Raw genomic sequence first — 6684 nt, 5'->3', positions numbered from 1 at the left:
CTCACTGCAACCTCCACCTCCCGGGTTCAATCGATTCTCGTGCCTTGCCCTCCCAAGTAGCTGGGATTACAGGCGCCTGCCACCACACCCCACTAATTTTTGTAATTTTAGTAGAGGTGAGGTTTCACCATGTCGGCCAGGCTGGTCTCGAACTCCTGGCCTCAAGCGATCCGCCTGCCTTGGCCTCCCAAGTAGCTGGGATTACAGGCGCCTGCCACCACGCCCCACTAATTTTTGTAATTTTAGTAGAGGTGAGGTTTCACCATGTCGGCCAGGCTGGTCTCGAACTCCTGACCTCAGGCAATCCGCCCACATCTGCCTCCCAAAGTGCTGGGATTACAGGCATTAGCCACTGTGACCAGTCCGAAGTATTTTTAAAATACTATCCACAGGACCCCTCAACACATTACTGGAGGGAGTGTGAATTAGTACAAGGACCTTGGAAAACGGTTGAACTCTATCCACCAAAGCTAAGCATATGAGTAGCCTGTGACCGTGCAATTAGACGCCCAGGTAGATCCTAGGAAATGTGTTCAGATACACACAAAAAGCCTTGTAAAATAATGCTCGCTGGAGCGCTACTCATTATATGCCTAAATTGGAAACAACCAATCACCTAGTCAGTAGAACGGATGAGTTCTGGTGCATTCACAGACCAAAATACTCAACAGCAATGAAAATAAGCAGACTCCCACCACATGTTACCACATGGTGAATCTCACAAATGTAATATAGAACAAAAGAAGCCAGATACACAAGAATGCATACTAAATGATTACACTCATGTAAAGTTCAAAAGTGGGCACCACTAATCCATGTGGTTAGAAGTCAGGAGAGTGGTTACCATTGTGGGGAAAGTGGGGAGCTGGAGGGGGCCAGGGGGCCTCCCAGGCTGGTCTTTCTGTTTCTTGACCTGGGTGCCCGGTTACATGAGTGTGTTCATGCTGTCAAAATTCATGGAGCTGCACACTTATGGTTTGTGTACTTCTCTGTACATATGTTATTAATATATTTCAAGAAAAAGTTTACTGAAAAACAAGCTGCTCCAAAACTCAGCAAATATCTTATTTAAAAAAACCGGGACTTAAAGCAGTAATTTAGGTTTTGTTATTCTATGAAAATTAATTTTCTGTATGAGAAACAATCACTTCTATTCAAATATTACCTTACATAAAAGGAAAAATATTTAAAATATACATTTATACTATAAAATGAGAATATATGTTATCCTTACATCATTTTGCAGTTAACAAATAAGTTTTTTCAATATCAACTTACCTGAGTTGCTTTGCATAGCTGAGTTCAATCTCTGTCCTTTCTTTCACGAACTTGATACATTTCTCAAGAGTATCAATTCCCCACTGTGTGTGTTTTTCTAAGTTGTCAAACTGATCCTGTTAAAACAAACCAAGACAGAAGTTATAGTCTTTCCCTGTGATTAACATAATTTCAATGAATAATTCTCTTAACAATATATTACTACATACAAAGTAGTACTAATATTTTCCATGATTATACTTGGGGTGCTTCTTTGTTGAGCCATTTTTAATCAACATTACCAAATTTGGTTTGAAAACTGCCTGCAGTACTGAACTCGAACCTATTCATTCATATTTCCTATTCCTTTTAGAAACATAATTTTTAGATATAACTGATGTCTCAGTGCAAAGAAAAATGTCATTCTCAGACGCCAAAAACCGACAGGTGAAACACACAAACGCAGCCACGCACGATTTGCACCTTAACTGTTATCTGGGTAATCATTCAAAACAGCTGATTGAATCTGAGCTGAGGAACTGGGTGGGGGAAGCATTACAAAATTTTGCTTTCTTCAAATGATTAAAATAAAACACACGGATTTTATTATTTCAAACATACACCAAGCCCCCATTGTGAGCCAGGAACACTGCCTGGAGCTGGGGAACCAAAATGAACAAAAATACAGCCTGAGTTTGCCTTGTGCCTCGGGGTTTCTGGTCTGGAAGAATGAGAGGGAGCCTGGGTAACATAGTGAGACCCCATCTCTACAAAAAATTTTTAAAAATTAGCCGGGCATGGTGTTGTACCACTGCGCTCCAGCCTGGGTTATAAGAGCATGACTCTGTCCCCCCAGATAAACAATGAGAGGGGACAGGTATGCTGACAACAGCTACTGCAAAGACATGGAGATATCCAGGAATCAGGTGGATCTGTCCTGCTTGAGTGCAAGGTGGAGGTGGGTGGGGCAGAAGGGAACTGGAGTTGGCAAGTGATGAACCTAAAGACAGCCCAGGACTAGATCACCCAAGGCCTTGAAGGACGAGCTTAGCAGTTTAGACTGTCCAGCAGGCACAAGAGGACTTGGAAGAGGAAGCCAGGAAATGGCTCCAACAGTCGAGATGAGACAAAATAGGCACAGAAGGGAAGAATTCCTGGGACATTTAACAAATACAATCAACTAGTGTGTGAGTGGCCGACTGGATGTGGAGGCTGGGAAGGGTATGAGGGGGAGGGAGGATTCCAGAGTGACTTTCAGGTTCTGCTTCCCGGAATTAAACAGAAGATCCAGATAAGAAAGAGCTACAGTTTGGGGTGAAAATTAAATGTCATTTTGACATGTTGAATGAGGGACTGGCATGTCCAGAAGACAGCTGGAAACACAGGACTTAGAACTCAAGAAGGGCAGGGAATGAGTAGGTGGATCTGAAGCAACAGCCGAGGATCAGAAAACCAAAGACGACAACAAGGATGCACAGAATTAACAAAGAGGGCCTGGCCCAGAAGTAGAGCCCAGAAAGGACTAAGGGGAATGAGCCAGAGAGGGCATGAGCACATCACAGGGAAGAGAGAATTTCAATGGAAATGGGATTCTCCATGGAAATTTTGCTGCGTCCTGAGAGGTAACAGTCATAGATGAGGGTTCTAGCCCCAGCAAAGGGATTTCACAGAGACAGGCCCCCAAAAGTTTCAAGTTTTAGTCATTTGCCTGTAAGACGCAGATATAATCTAATTTCCTAATTTCACAAATCAGTCGTGAGGATCATGCGAAATGCGGAAGTACCAACTCAAATATAACAATATAAAGCTAGTATTTAATCCTACGCTTGTGCAATCTCCCAGTATACATTTAATGTCTTCAGACTGTTTTCTGTTTGTTAGTTGGTTGGTTTTGAGACAGAGTTGTGCTCTTTCACCCAGGCTGGAGTGCAGCAGTGCGATTTCAGTTTGCTGCTGCCTCCCAGGCTCAAGTGATCTTCCCACTTCAGCCTCCTGAGTAACTAGGACTATCGGCCCTCACCACCAAGCCTTCACTAATTTTTGTATTTTTTGTAGAGAGGAGGTCTCACTATGATGCCCAGGCTGGCCTTGAATTCCTGGGCTAAAGTGATCCTCCTGCCTTGGCTTCCCAAAGTGCTGGGATTATAAGTGTGAGCCATTGCCTCCAGCCAGCCTGTTTTTTTTTTTAAACCACTTTATTGAGATATAATTGAGATTTTGGCTGGGCGAGGTGGCTCACGCCTGTAAATCCCTGCACTTTGGGAGGCCGAGGCGGGTGGATCACTTGAGGCCAGGAGTTCGAGACCAGCCTGGACAACATGGTGAAACCCCATCTCTACTAGAAATACAAAATTAGCCAGGTGTTGGTGGCGGGCACCTATAATTCCAGCTACTCGGGAGTCTGAGGGAGGCAGGAGAATTGCTTGAACCCGGGAGGCAGAGGTTGCAGTGAGCCAAGATCACGTCACCGCACTCCAGCATGGGCGACAGAATGAGACTTTGTCTCGAAAAATTAAATACAAAATAAAAATAAATAAAAATCAGTGCAAAATGTCTTTTTTTTTTTTTTTTTTGAGATGGAGTCACGCTCTGTCGCCCAGGCTGGAGTGCAGTGGCATGATCTCAGCTCACTGCAAGCTCTGCTTCCCAGGTTCACGCCATTCTCCTGCCTCAGCCTCCAGAGTAGCTGGGACTACAGGCGCCCGGCACCACACCCGGCTAATTTTTTTTATTGGGGTTTCACCGTGTTAGCCAGGATGGTCTCCATCTCCTGACCTCGTGATCCGCCCGCCTCGGCCTCCCAAAGTGCTGGGATTACAGGCGTGAGCCACCGCGCCCGGCCCAATGTTTGTCTTTATAACTAATTTTTAATAATTAAAGTTGATTCTTGGTCCTCAATAATATATATTCCACAAACCCCTAGATTTCAGTTTAAGAAACCACAGATTATGTTATCTGTAAAGTCAAGGGTCATCAAGTAAGCTAATAGTGTAAACAAGACTGCAGATCAATTTAAACTACTTGAGAGAACAAATATGCACACAGTTCAAGCTATGATTACAAATTGAGCGCGCGACTTTGTCAGAGCCCTCTGCTTATCAGTAACCCTTTGTGGATCTAGTTTCACAGTAATCATACTTATTTTTAAAATGCTTAACAATTAGCAGGGCATCATGGCACATGCCTGTAGTCCCAGCTACTAAGGAGACTGAAGCAGGAGGATCACTTGAGCCCAGGAGTTCGAGGCTGCAGTGAGTCACAATCAGGCTACTGCACTCCAGCCTGAGCATCAAAGCAAGACCCTGTCTCAAAAAACAAAAACCAAAAGCATAAACACCCTTCCCTTTATTGAAAAGCCCTCTCCCAGCTGGCTGCGGTGGCTCACATCCAAAATTCCAGCACTTTGGGAGGCCATGGTGGGCGGATCACTGGAGGTCAGGAGTTTGAGACTAGCCTGGCCAATATAGTCATCTCTACTAAAAATACAAAAGTTAGCCAGGCATAGTGGCATACACCTGTAATCCAAGCTACTCAGGAGGTTGAGGCAGGAGAATCCATTGAACTCAGAAGACGGAGGTTGCAGTGAGCCGAGATTGTACCACTGCACTCCAGCCTCGGCGACAGAGAGAGACTGTCTCAAAAAAACACAAAAACAAAAACAAAAAAAAGTGGCCAGGCGCTGTGGCTCACGCCTGTAATCCCAGCAGTTTGGGAGGCCGAGGCGGGAGGATCACCTGAGGTCAGGAGTTTGAGACCAGCCTGACCAACATGGTGAAACCCCGTCTCTACTAAAAATGCTAAATTAGCCGGGCATGGTGGTGCGCGCCTGTAATCCCAGCTACTTGGGAGTCTGAGGCAGGAGAATCACTTGAGCGGAGGTTGAAGTAAGCCGAGATCACACCATTGCACTCCAGCCTGGTCAAAAAGAGCGAAACTCCGTCTCAAAAAAAAAAGAAAAAGCCCTCTCCCTGTATGATTTCCCATCATCTCCAAAGCCTTCATTATTCTCAGCCGTCATAGGCGCCACCTTGAAAACTTGCTAAGAGGACATGCTCTTAGGTTTCATTCTTGGCCTTTTAACAGCCTGACTACAGATTCCCCCTCATCATATCACTTTGCATTCAAACTGATGTATACTGTACAAAGCAATAGCTTTCGATACCAAAGCCCTTAAAAACAACAGAAAAAGCCCATCTACATTTGAATTGAGTCCACCTTAAAAATTACTGGCCTCAATCCAACAATATGTTTTCCATAAAGTCATCTGTATTCAGGACCATTCTACAAGCTATAAGAAAGCGTATACCAAGATGACAGAGTCCAAATAAGATAGAAGATCTTAAGAATAAAAACCTTACTCAGTAACAAATGAGCTGGTGCTTGTTTGTGACTATAGCAGAGTTCTTTTGATGCTCTATGAAACCTGAGGATGCCCCCACGCTCTTGCTATCACATGAATTGCTGCAGCACTGACTTGACAGCAGCTAGAAGAAAATTCAACACAGATGAAAAACTAATCAACCCACTTACATTCTTGACTAAAATGTGGAAAAGTTAATGGAAAAAAAAAATCCAAATCTTAAAAGGACTCCTTTGTGAGCAAATATTATAAATGGTTCTTTAAAAACAGCCTTTGCTACTTTAGGGATGGTGTCATCAAAAATGCATCCCTTCCTGCTTGATGTCACATCATAGTGGTTCTGGGGACCCCTTTCCCCTCTTAAAAATCACTGAGAACCAACCAGTCACAGTGGCTCACACCTAAAATCCCACCATTTTGGGAGGCCAAGGTGGTTGGATCACTTGAGAACAGGAGTTCAAGACCAGCCTGGCCAACATGGTGAAACCTCATCTCTACAAAACAAAAACACAAACAAAAAGTAGCTGGGCATGGTGGCACATACCTGTAGTCCCAGCTACTCAGGAGGGTGAGGCACAAGAATCACTTGAACCCGGGAGGGAGAGGTTGCAGTGAGTGGAGATTGTGCCACTGCCCTCTAGCCTGGGGCGACAGAGTGAGTGAGACTCTGTCTCAAAAAAAAAACTGAGAATCCCGAAGAGCTTTTGTGTGAGTGAGTTACATCTATCAATATTTACTCAATCAGAAATTTAAAATGGAGAGATTTTTAAAGGTATTTATTCATTTTAAAAGAAAACAAACCCATTACCATTACATGTTAATGGAAAGAACATGTTTTTATTTTTATTTTTTCATTTTTTTTTGAGATGGAGTCTCGCTCTGTCGCCCCAGCTGGAGTGCAGTGGCCGGGTTCACGCCATTCTCCTGCCTCAGCCTCCCGAGTAGCTGGGACTACAGGCGCCCTCCACCTCACCCGGCTAGCTTTTTTGTTTTTTCGTATTTTTTAGTAGAGACGGGGTTTCACCGTGTTAGCCAGGATGGTCTCGATCTCCTGACCTCGTGATCCG

At 44.2% G+C, this 6684-nt stretch overlaps 1 protein-coding gene across 1 annotated transcript in view; it reads right to left on the bottom strand.

The window, feature by feature from the left end:
- Positions 1-6684, bottom strand: part of LOC105504019 (formin-binding protein 1-like) — a 116248-nt gene that overhangs the window by 48678 nt on the left and 60886 nt on the right. Inside the window, exon 2 of the mRNA XM_011931204.1 lies at positions 1279-1394. The gene's annotated coding sequence lies outside the window, so the exon portion shown is untranslated. The remainder of the gene's footprint in view (positions 1-1278; positions 1395-6684) is intronic.

This window comes from Colobus angolensis, unplaced genomic scaffold (assembly GCF_000951035.1).
Source record: "Colobus angolensis palliatus isolate OR3802 unplaced genomic scaffold, Cang.pa_1.0 Scaffold9, whole genome shotgun sequence".
In the NCBI taxonomy this organism is placed as follows: Eukaryota; Metazoa; Chordata; class Mammalia; order Primates; family Cercopithecidae; genus Colobus; species Colobus angolensis.
Note: the sequence above shows the minus strand (reverse complement) of the source record. Positions and strands in the feature narration are given on the sequence as shown.